Raw genomic sequence first — 13,629 nt, forward strand, 5'->3', positions numbered from 1 at the left:
CTAGCATTTATATTCAGTGTAAGTAAAATATCGGTGAAAGAAAGTTGACATACAAACAGACAAAAACTTCGGAATGCTTCCGACAGGAACTCTTACTAGGTCAGTACGCAGTACGCACCCTGCATTCGCTTAGAATCGAACCTACTGACTTAGATTCAATACTCACTTATAAGGTCTAACTTCTACACTAAAATATAACAATGTACTTTAAAGCCATGGCTCATATGTTAATCAGGTCCTGAAATTAATGACGGTAACTTTATGAATAAGAAAAAATATATTTATAAAATAAATAAACAGTTTTGAAAGAACCCATCACCTAATTAAATGACATGACTTTTTGAAAATGGTCGATGGTCTATTTTGCCATAAACAATTTTGAAAATGGCTCTTTTAAAAAATCTCTAGGTGCATCTGGTATTGTATAATCTATTTTTAGATGAAATACATATTATTAATTATTATTGGCTTCGAAAAAAGCACCGTAATGAATTAAAACTAGGTTTTGTTTTATATCAAGCAAATACTTTATATTTGCCATGTAATATTGTTAAAAATGTATATGTGTGTACATAACATACAAGTACATATGTATGTCAGTAAGTTAAGTTAATGTTTAATCAGTCACTTTCGCTTTTTTAAATATACTTTATTCTTCTTTGAGGTTATAAAGAATTATATTTTTAAGTGTATTTAAAACACCTTTTAAGAAACTCTATCAAAAACTCTACAGCATTTTCAGGACTTCAGTTTTGACATACACTTATAGAAAATATACGTAAGACTGCTTTATAGATTTAGTTTAAATTCAATTTTATAATTTATGTTTATTATTTCTTAAGTTGATCCTATTTCGAAAGCATTTTCCATACTAAAAACTTGAATCATGAAATGGTGCAAGCGCGAGCGGGACGGATAATATGCACCTATTTCCCTTATATAAGTAGGAGAGAGATAAAAAACTATGTCACTGGGTGAAGTCATTGCACTTAGAAATAGTCGGAACGGGCGTAAGTATTGATGATATTTTGATATCGGAATTTGATATTTATTGTGATGGAATACGAGACAAGATTGTTTGTACGGATATTGTTTATTAAAACTGTACAGTAACAATGTTGGATTAGCAAGGTCTATAAGCAGTGAATGCCAGCTTTAGTGAGATATAGGATATAATAATTTATTGATAATTAAATAGCTTTTTTAATTAATGTTATATTGGAAAATAATTGATGTAGATATTTATGTAAGCTTTTAAAAGCTTCACCGTTTTCGTGTTATAGCGCCTTCCGAGTATAAAAATTATTATTTATTGGACGTTTTATTATTACGAAGAAACTTCTATAATATATTATTTAATCGATTAATTAACTTTATAAAATATCTACTATATAAAAATAAGTCGGGTTTTCCTTCCTGACGCTATAACTCCAGAACGCACGAACCGATTTCCACGGTTTTGCATTAGTTGGAAAAGTCTCGGGCTCCGTGAGGTTTATAGCAAAGGAAAGGTGTCTCTGGTGGCGAAACGGAGTTCGCCCGGTTTGCTAGTTTGATATAAAATCGTTATTGGTTTCATAGAGTGGGACTTCTATCTTACTAAATACTGGTAATTTGTGTAAAAAATATATACGTGATGAAAATACAGTGCTTTTACTACCACGCAAGAATGTGCTTTCATCTCCAACTTATTATGACGTCATTTTGTTCAGTCATCAACCAAAACTATGTTTGAATGAGTCAGCAAATAAATCAAGGAAACAATTGACTTTTACGATTTTGACCCAAAATCCTTTACGGCGACAATGAAATGCTTGACAAAACATAAGCCGTATTTGTGAGTACATTATTTGATAGCAGTCCGCCCCGGCTTCGTCCGTGGTACATGTTTTCGTTTTCTCTACATAAGAACCATTAACGAAATCGGTTCAGCCGTTCTCGAGTTATGCGCTTACCAACACATTTTATGATACATTTTTATATTATAGCTTAATGATAAGATAAGAAGTAATTAAGTGATCTTATCGAGACTTCATTTTATATTTGATCGAACAATAACGAAAAATCGACATAACCACTGTACTCAGAAACTGCTATATGAGTTTAAATTCAATATCCCCACTGATAGTTCAAATTTCGCCATCTACCACGAATGCACAATATAGTATAAAAATTAAAAATATAAAATTTGTCACTTTAGGATTATTAAAATATCACAATCTAACGCAACGCGTCCGACACGATGTCGCAACGATATATAGTTAGTCGTATTGTGTAAATGTTGCGTCCCGGCCATTATGCGATTTTAATCGTGAGAGATTTTTTTGCGAAATGCAAATATTTGTACCTATAAGCGTTTCTTCTAATGTGAAATCTTTACGACATTTGAGGTTGGAAATTAAATAATACTAGCTTTCCGCCCGCGGCTTCGCCCACGTTTTCAGAGAAAACCCCGCATAGTTCCTTTTCCGTGGGATTTCCGGGATAAAACCTATCCTATCTCTCAAGTTGGATCGAACTGCACATGGTGTGCGAATTTTATTATAATCGGTTAAGTGGTTTAGGAGTCCATTGAGGACAAACATTGTGACACGAGATTTATATATATTAAGAAGATGTTGCACATTATATATCAAGTACATATCAAGTCTAAATGAATGCTCTATAATTATTATGCTTGATGATGAATAACATACGAATATGTTTTTAATTACTTTGAATTTATTTAAAAATATTCTTTTGTTTATAAATAGTATATCAAAACTCATTCTAAAATAAATCTACGCACTAACGGAAATGAATTTCCTATTTAAGAATTGTCATTTCATTAGAACTTTTTGCTCCGTAATCTTTTATTAATTCGCATTATATTTTTAGTAATTTCCCATTTTTAATGTGCTTTACTATGTAGTAAGTACCTTTAAGCAGCTATAACATATTATATCTATTCATAATCAAAAAATTGTTCTCTTTTAACACTATTAACTTGACTAATAACTTGCTTAACGTTCTTTCAGTACATAATTAGTAATTATCTTATATATAAAAATGAATCGTAAAATGTGTTGGTAAGCGCATAACTCGAGAACGGCTGAACCGATTTCGATAATTCTTTTTTTATTATATTCCTTGAAGTACGAGGATGGTTTTTATGTAGAGAAAACGTAAATATGTACCACGGGCGAAGCCGGGGCGGACCGCTAGTCTTATATATAAAAATGAATCGCAAAATGTGTTGGTAAGCGCATAACTCGAGAACGGCTGAACCGATTTCGATAATTCTTTTTTTATTATATTCCTTGAAGTACGAGGATGGTTTTTATGTAGAGAAAACGTAAATATGTACCACGGGCGAAGCCGGGGCGGACTGCTAGTAATTATATAAAAATGAATCGCAAAATGTGTTGGTAAGCGCATAACTCGAGAACGGCTGAACCGATTTCGATAATTCTTTTTTTATTATATTCCTTGAAGTACGAGGATTGTTCTTATGTAGAGAAAACGTAAATATTATGTACCACGGGCGAAGCCGGGGCGTACCGCTAGTCTAATATAAAACTCAAAGGTGACTGATATAGTGATCTATCAACGCACAGCCCAAACCACTATCATTTACCACTATTATGTAGGTATCGGGCTGAAATTTGGCATGCAGGTAGATGTTAGACGTAGGCATCCGCTAAAAAAGGATTTCCCGAAATTCTTGCGGGAACGGGGAAAAACGGGGATGCACGTACAAAGTCGTGGGCGGAAGCTAGTTATCTATATAATTAAATTAAATAATACAATTGAAACAATAAGGCTTATCTAAGATGACAAACGGGGCAAGGTCGCCCGATCACTTAGAAAGCCTGATAACCGGTATGTTTACACAATTTACTGAACCGATTTTGAAATGTTTTACATTACAACTCATTACAAGAGAATGTCCGCTAATTCTCAAACCCTAATTAAAGCTGGGTTCTTATTTTTAAAGTAAGACGTAAATAATAATGTAATTCGTCATGATTCATCAATGAATATCTTTATAGATACTATAAAATACAGATATTGAATAATTGAAATCAACATACAAAAATACGAGACAATTCTTTTCTATTTATAATTTCAGCATATATTTGTAAATTAATCGCCGTAAAACTCAAATAAATATAGTCCACATTGTGGTATATAATATACTATTGTAAGGACAGCGTCCGAAGCCGGGATAACTAACTAGTATAATATTAATTATAAACGGTTTTTGAACATCCGGATTATAAATTAGATGGTCAAGGATGACCAGGTTTTTATCTCATATCAAAAATGACTCATCAGGACGTTCGGTCATCTATTTACAAAAAATATAGATACATAATACACCAATCAACGTATTGTTCAAAAAAATAATATGGATTTATTCATTTTACAAATTTGCATTTAAATGTTGATGAATAAGTGATTGAGCAAAAAATAATTACTTAATTTAAATATTCTCATCCATTTTTAAAAATTATCATACGTGTTTCATAGGCTCACACATGATCAAAAGGAGCGTTTGCTCAATGTCTAAATGGCTTATCCAATTTTGACGAAACTTTTTTCTCACTATCAACAGCTTACTTTTTTAAATAAATCATGTTAATCGTACAATTAAATCATGTGTAATACCGAATAAAAATTCCATCTCTGTTATAAGGATTAAATACTAATAATAATTAGGAGATAGATCTACATACTATATAAAAATAAGTCGCATTTTCCTTCCTGACGCTATAACTACAGAACGCACGAACCGATTTCCACGGTTTTGCGTTCGAAAGGAAAATTCGTTGGAAAGGTATCGGGCTCCGTGAGTTTTATAGCAAAGAAAAGGTGTCTTTGGTGGCGAAACGGAGTTCGCCGGGTTTTGTAGTTATAGTACAAATTTCAATATAATTTAATTATTTATCTATCTATTTAGTTCATTAGTTTCTGATAATTTGTCTGATAGGTACTTTAACACTTTTTGTGTTTATATTCATATATTTTTGTCATAAAAACTGACAGATATAAGATAATTTGAACATACATAAGCCGTGAAACCGGTCAAAAAATATTTAAATCAAAAGTACTTCAAAAAAGTGATAGTTCTCAAATTACGTTACTATAGGTTTCGAAACGATTACGTCAGATTTGATAAAATTATTGCATGATGTAGAGCGGGTATGGTTATAAGTGAACTCTAAGTTAGCACTACAGCAAAAGTACTAGGTTCAGTTAAGTTTAGGTACGTATATATTTGTATCTATTAATGAGGATTAACATGACTTATTTATTTTAAAAAAGGACATCTGTAAATAATAATTAGATTATAATTCATCAATTAATAACTTTATGTAAGCTAACTTAAGTGCAGTGTAAGTAATCTATTTACTTTCCTAACTTTCATATACATAAAAACATATTTTGTCCAATTAGTCTAATAGATATTAAAATAATAGCTTCCCGCCCGCGACTTTACCCGTATTTTCAAAGAAAAACCCGCATTCCCATTCCTGTGGGATTTCCGAGATAAAAAACTATCCTATGTGTTAATTCAAATTAAGCTCCGTGTGTGTGTCAAATTTCATGAAAATCGGTTCAGTAGTTTTTACGTGAAGTATAAACAAACATACAAACTTTCGCATTTATTATATTCGGTAGTAGGATGATATTTTATATATATTTACTATTCTCTTTTTTATTAATTTCATTCCACAGAGTAATAAAGAAGCAAATACTAAATATAGTCTCACAGTATAATTGCATGAGAAGTAGGGAAGCCCACTTATGTTCGTTTGCATATAATACTGTTTCATATACTGGTGTTAAGTTTCAATTGTTGTGTGAAAAAATGGCTCAATGATGTTGTAGAAAAATGTGGTATTGATCAGGTTATTTATAAGGACGATATATTCTATGAGGAATATATATTAAGTAAATACATTATTCCCTCTGTCTATAATGTTTAAACCACTGAACCTATTTTGATGAAATGTAATAAGATAAACTGAACCATTAAAAAGCTTCCTTTTGTCAAGAACCAAAAACAAACAAAGTAAGAGCTCAAAATACGTACATGGGTTTCACGCAAGCAAAGTGCACAGGGAAATGCTAATATTATATAATCTGAAAATGTAGTAAAATGTTTGTAGTAGGTATGTATCACTTCTCATATATAAAACTAGCTGCGCCCCGCGGTTTCACCCGCATGGCTCCTGATGGTGGCTTGGCGTAATGATATATAGCTTATAGCCTTCCTCGATAAATGGGCTATCTAACAATGAAAGAATTTATCAAATCGGAAAATTAGTTCCTGAGATTAGCGCATTCAAACAAACAAACTCTTCAGCCTTATAATATTAAGTATAGATTAATAATTTCAATCCACATATACACATTCTTACCATTTCCCTTCACAACAATAATTTATCTATGAATAAATAAATATTGTATCTTACTTTCACTATAAACAGAAAAAAGATAACAATGAAAGAATTTGAAGCAAAGAAAGTGAGAACTGGTGAAAGTAAAGAATTCCTAAATTTTTTCACACGATCAAAGTGATAATTGATATACAATTATTATGTTTGCACATAGTGTAATATGATATTGTAAATTGGTTAACATGTTGTTAGGTTCAGATTCATAGAATTTTTTTTTCATACTATTGTGTACACTAGCTTGAACATGCAGCGTCACTCGCATAAAAAATAAATGGGCTAATCAAGACTATAATGATTCTATCTTTGTACCAGATTTCATACAGATCCTTTGAGCTTTTTTTGCGTAAAAGTGTAACAAACATACATCGCATATTCTTTTGCTTTTATAATACATTCTATGTGGTCCCTGGTTTTGCATTATTTGCCATAGTAATTTACGCCTAGCTTATAAGCCTTCCTCGATAAATGGGCTATCTAACAATGAAATAACTTTTCAAATCGGACCCTTAGTTCCTGAGATAAGCGCGTTCAAACAAACAAACAAACTCTTCAGCTTTATAATATTAGTATAGATAGATAGCCAAAAGAGAATCAATAAAAAATAAAAAATATTTTAATAAATTAAAATATTTAACCGTGTAAACAATGCATAAATGGAACGAATCATAGAAATCAATTTGCTTTAGTTTACCAAGATTAAACGATTAAAGGCGTGATGCACATTACATATTTTAAAATGACTTAAGTACATGTAAACGTAGTACTATTGTTCGTAGAGTCAATGAGCATCTTAAGTAATATGTATGAACAAAATTAACATATTTTACGAGCTACATTTTAAATTTTACTTTCCAAATAGTTTATTATAATATATACAAACTTTTTCTCAATTATTTGAAAGCGAGACGACATTTTGCGAAGAAAGTTCTATATTCAGAATCGAATCACATTCGCAAAATGCGTTCGAAATTTAAATTAGGTAAAACAGATCGAAACGAAATTCTTCAGAGAACTAAGCGATTGATTTTGGAAAATGCACTTTATTGTATAGCAATAAAATGCAAATTTGTGTATCCTTCGATAATATAGAGCCATGGAAATTCGCAATAGAATTTGAACTTTATTCTTTTGGAATAAGGTTGTAATTTCATTGACGCTTTTGTAGAACAGGTGACGAATGTCAAGTACGGACCATCGATTATAGAATTATTTTAGGACACTTTCATCAAAGGTCATTGGCGTCATGATGAAAGAATTATTTACATAATTTTAACCGGATCGTGGTTGATTTATTAATGGTTAATTAGTTACTTAATATATTTATTAGTAAAATATGTAGATTTGTTATATTACTACAATTTATAAAAATATGTTTATAATTCAGAAACTAACATGTATTAGGAACGTATTAAAAATGTCAGAAAAACATTAAACACTTTATAATATGTTTAATTCACATTATCACTAAAACCTGTCTGTTGTAAAATTGTTTTAAGTAAATTATTTACATTAAGTTTATAATGAAACCATTAAGTATAAAGCTGGACTCGTAATGTTGTAAAAGGTTAAAGATTTACCGCAGATATTGCCAGATCTTGACCTACATTACTGAAATACAATCATTGACTACTTATAAAGTAGAGATGATATAACAATTATACAATGATTAAGTATTAAAAATTGATTTTTCTTCCAAAATACTACATACTACATACACTACTACTTCATACTATTTAAGAAGAAATACTCAAGACCAAAATAATTAAAACATTAGCCGCTTCATTAGCAAAAAAGAAAAAAAACGCCATAACCACGCCATAACCTTAACTTTTTTATATCAAGCCAGATTTTTTTTTAACAGAGACATTTTTATTGTTATCTGTAGACACGTGACGAGAGAAAACAACCTGTATTCGCGCCCGAATTTAAATTTAGAACCTGTTTCGCGCGCTTTTCACTTGACCCCCTTTGCGATCGTGCTGTCCTCTTCACACGTCTCACTTTCGATTTTGATAGTCTGTGGATAACTGTTTTATTGTTTACAGACGAAATAATTAAACGGTTCGAATAGGTTTTGATGGATTGGTTATTTATTTTTAAATATCGCAACTAGCCCGTAATACTTAGTTGTTAAAAAATATGATAGAAAGTTTTTTTTTTAGTACAAACATAGTTAAAAGAGAGGTACAAATGATATTATGTCATTTTTAAAAGCTTCAAAAGGATAGAGATAGGATTAAATACATAATAGAAATAGCTAAGAATGAATTTAGAAAAACTCAATAGATGTTTATTTCATTAAAATTAACATAACAAACATTAGAGATAGGTAACCTTTTTAAATGTCAACCACATTGAGCTACGGTAATTATTAGTCAAAAGTGTGTTAGATACACGTTTAATTTTATTTTACCCACGTTTTTATACACGTAGGTAGTTAATTACTAATTACCGTATAAAAATAATGTGCTCCAATCTCGGAGCAATTATCAAGCCTGGAGAAGTAACAATTAATTGAACAATAAAGCACTAGTTTGGCCTTTTTGGCTTATGGCAAAATGTCATGCGAAAAAAGAGGACAGATATATGTCAGTTCGACAGTTTGAAATGACATGTAGCCATTTCAATTTGTTTTAGTGACCAGTCTGGTCACTAACGCATGGTGATTTTAATTATTGTTTTTGAAGTGAAAAACGTGTTTTCTAGTTTCTTATGTTATTTTCTGAAAAGATAATTTACTAAAGATTACATGGCTTGTGTTGTTCACGGCTGTAAAAGCCGTAGTACTGGGAAATCGGATGAAGATTGGAATTTGTCTTTTCACAGGTTAGTGTTTTGATCAATTTTTTTGTTAATTGTATTATAAATAAGTTAATTTACGTTATTTTCATAATCATCTATGTTTTATCTAACCGTAATCATTGAAATGAAATCATAATCAGCTTAGTTTTTAGAAAAAATGCAAAATATAACTTCCATAGTGTTGTGCAATTATCGATACTTGAGTAGGTACGAAGTACTTCATTGATAATGACTGCTTTAGGTTAGGAGAAAAAAAAAGGTATTTAAGTATGGATTTTATTGTTATTTGCAGGTTTCTGGCTTGAGAAAAATTAAAAGATGTTTGGGTTAAAGCTATAGCACAGGGAAAATTGGAAGCCTTCAAAACATTCTCGGCCTTGTTCAAATCATTTCGAATCACACGGGAAGAAAAGTAAAGTGCTTTGCAGAGATGCTGTGCCACAAGTTTAAGGTGGCATCTATTTTAAATAATAAATATTGTAATTTGTTAATTAAGTATCGAAATAAAATGTTGTAAAAAAAATTTTTATATTTTATTTGTTTTATTTGAAGCAATTTATTTTAAACTTTTACCAATTTTTTCCTGTGGGAATGAGTTATTTTCCCGCGGTAAATTGTAGCCTATATATGTTATTCTGATGTTTAATCTATAATATGTATAATTGTAAAGTTCCATAAAAACTCATTCAGTAGTTTTTTCGTGAAAGAATATCAAATGTCCATTCTTATATATTTTTGCTTTTATAATATTAGTAGGATACGATTATTGATTTGTAAAAAGATCAACCAGGTGGAAGTCAAATTCGCGCACGAATGGTTCCGGATAATTCTATGAATGTATCTATGAAAACAGGAAAAAAAACGTACCTTTTTACGAAACCATAAAAAACAACCTAAACCGAAATACCTAATAATATTTTTTTATAAATACCACTACCATACAATGCAAGGCAGTCAATACGCATCGTAAATGAATAATTCCAAATTAAACGAATCTTAAAATTTGGAATTACCTATCCATAATTCAAAATTAAAAGAATCTTAAATTATCTTCAAGCAATTTTATAACTTAATTTTTTTATTTATCGATATTTTAGTATTCGATAAAGTGGCAAGCACTACCTTTTTAGAACAAAAAGTGGCTACATGTGGATTTGAATGCCAAGCCGATAACAGTGTGTTGTCTCTTTCTATCGCATTAATTAGGGTATTGAATAAAAGAGAGCCACTATATAAGAAACGTTCAATTAATTGTTACTTCTCCAGGCTTGTTAATTGCTCCGAGGCTCCAATTGAAAATATTTTTAATGTGTAACCACAGATTAAAAATTCAAAAGGATGTAATTAAAAATCAGAAATGTTTGCGGAATTTCTTATTTTCTGTACCTTTATAAGAAGCATTAATTTTTTTTAAGGGACATTTATTGAGCATGTTTTTTAAATTGGCAGTATTAAAATTTTGTATTTTTGTCAATTAAAAGCGTATATTTATTAATATTAAATCGTGTTTTAAAATAAATTAAATAGTGTTAAAAATACTATTAAATTGTTATTTCATCCTATGTTGGTATTAAAACACTGTGTAATGTGTTACCTTCACATTAAGAACACAATAATTTATCAGCGGATGACACTTCAAGTAAATTATGTTTTCCTAGTACTTCGATATTATAAATCAAAATGGCCAATAGATTTTCAAATTCTTAATCCTCTAAATATCAAATTAAATAATGTTTTCCATGCATTAACATATTGTTGTTTGATTATATGTATTAAATAAAAACATAAACAAAATATTTAATATTTATAACCAATGATAATTAATTATGTACTAAACATTGTTTTATATATAAAACAATGTTTAGTACTTAGTATTCTAAGAAGAAAACTACGTATTTAAAATATTGTAAAAAATATTCACGATTGTGTATGTCCTTAAAATGTCTGTAAAATTGTAAAAAGTGCATAATCGCAGGAAAAATGCTATTTACTAAGTCATTGTTAAAATTGTCATAGAGCATCATCATGTTTGTTTTGTCTGTCTCGAGAATCATAGTTGAGGACAATTGTATTTTCTCTAGGTAATTAAATGTGTACATGTGTAAATGTGTAAATGAAATGTGTAAATGTGTATATTATATCTCAAATGCAATTAGTATCTTATATTGACATCGATTTTCAGACAAAATTGTAACCTCACTAATACATATTATTAGGAATGCAAATGTGTTAATTTGTCTTTCTTTCACACCGCAACGGAGCGTTTTCATGATATGGTTTTTAGTGTAAAGATAAGATTAATAAGGACGAACAACTCATTCCCATGGGAATTTCCTTTTCACGCAAACGAAGCCGCGGGCGCAAAGCTACTGATTAAATAACAATTTTGAAAAGAGACACAGACTTATTAGTCAAGCTTTGTATTTTCTTCTAGGTCATTTTCCTCGCCAACAAACGTGCCAAAACCCGGTCAGCATTTCGAAAAATTAAATAAAAATTTCACGTTCCCGATATAAATATCGCCATAGCAATAAATGACCTCGAAAGAACCTTACTTTCTACCCAAGAAACTGGTATTAATTTCCTGCTTCAGCTCGTGCTATATTATTTAATACCTACATAAATATTAATACTACGACATACCAAAGTTTGTCTAATACTTTGAATAATAAAATTGTGTTTTTCCACTTTAAGTTCGCGAACGAATTTATTTTAAGACAATATTTCAAAACAGCGCAGCATTTTATCATTTGTGTTCTGTCACTTTCCATGTTTTTTTTTTTATTTCCTGTGCAAAGGAACAACTAAATAAACTGTAAATTACTTACAATACAGGAAATTCAATTTATAAAACGAAAAATAAAATAATTTTTTGTATACTATAAAATACAAAGAGTACTTCATAGTTCGTACCATAGTCTTTTCAAAAGCTGTTTTAATGGCCTAGCCTTAAACTAATACAATATTTATTTACATAAAACACGGTATTCAACATAAATTAACTGGCCAATACATGTACATAAATAAAATTCTTATACTATTACGTAATATAGGTACGCAGGCTAAGGCTTGGCATAAGTATTCTAATAAAAGTTAATTTGCAGCATATAAGAATGCACATTGTAAACTAAATAGTGTATATTTAATAATTAGCAATTAATTAACATTAGCATTTATTTCCTCATGAAGACGTTCAAACTTTACATTCCATTTTAGCCTTAATTTCACGACATAAAGTACCAAATGTCCTTCAAACCCCTATCTATCTACACAACAAAATTATTTTACTACTTTTACCCAATAACGCATAAAATCATACACATTCATCAGAGACCTTTCCCAAACCTATCAACACAAACAAGATTCAACCAAAACATTAAACTATATTTACCCTAACCAAAAACACAGTCTAAAAATCTGTCCAAATGTAAAAAGTATACCAAATTGCTCAAATCTGCAATTCACGTGACGTAACCATCATACCGCTATTACGTTATACATACCGTTACCGTCTCGTGTTGACCACGATGTTATCTATTCTAATAAATAAATCAGACAGTATGTAATAGACACTCGCACGGCATTGTTTTTGCAATACATATTTTGTAAGGTTGAAGTGCTGAACTTTCAATTTGTTTTTTTATAATTCATTACAAAAATATTCTTTTTAAATAAGTAGAGCGTAGGTTAAAAGCTCTCTAGCTCTAGTATATAACATTTATTTTTCCCTTGAATATTGAGTCGTTTAGAAATAAATGTTTCGGTTAACAAGCTTACATTAAGCCCAATTATGAGTATATTATAACTGTACCACATAAACTTTTAAACCTAATTTAACCTCTGTAGGTATACTGTATTTAGTTTTACGTGGATTATATACTACAAATATTATAGGAAAGATCTAATAATCGATTGACATAACACAAGTTATCATGCCAGATGTTCTGATTTATTTCCGAATGCCTTTCAAACAAAGATGATCACTTGATGACGATGACCAAGAAGCTTAGGGCGGGGGCACACGATGCGTTGCGGCGGCGGTGCGGCGCCGGAGCGGTGTCGCTGCGTCGTCTTACATAGAAATATCTGTGGCATGTCACACGATGCGCTCCGGCGCCGCACCGGACTTGTAACCACCAAGACGAGGCGGGGAGGGGTGAATGCGGTGCGACGTCGGAGCGGCACCGCTCAGTTGTTTTGCATCACAAGGAAGGACACGCTGTGCAACGCTGCTACGACGCCGCTGCGACATAAAAACGTTACGGCGCCGCACCGCTCGTGTGCCCACTGACACGGTGAAATCTTTGCGGTGCGGCGCCGCAACGCATCGTGTGCCCCCGCTCTTATAGTATTGCGCGCGCGACGCGCGACGCGCCGAAGC

General features: G+C 31.0%; 1 protein-coding gene and 1 long non-coding RNA gene across 5 annotated transcripts in view; one reads left to right on the forward strand and one right to left on the reverse strand.

Moving 5' to 3' along the window:
* The window catches only part of LOC149477657 (uncharacterized), an 80,160-nt gene that overhangs the window by 25,641 nt on the left and 40,890 nt on the right, over positions 1-13,629 (reverse strand). The gene's annotated exons all lie outside the window — the stretch shown is intronic.
* The window catches only part of LOC149477658 (uncharacterized), a 310,772-nt gene continuing 301,949 nt past the window's right edge, over positions 4,807-13,629 (forward strand). The window contains exon 1 of the long non-coding RNA XR_016317553.1: positions 4,807-4,890. This is a non-coding gene — a long non-coding RNA (uncharacterized LOC149477658). The remainder of the gene's footprint in view (positions 4,891-13,629) is intronic.

Source organism: Colias philodice, chromosome 24 (genome assembly GCF_061535455.1).
Source record: "Colias philodice isolate Cphi_HAF_F1 chromosome 24, ilColPhil1 Martin Lab GWU primary, whole genome shotgun sequence".
NCBI classification, from domain to species: domain Eukaryota; kingdom Metazoa; phylum Arthropoda; class Insecta; order Lepidoptera; family Pieridae; genus Colias; species Colias philodice.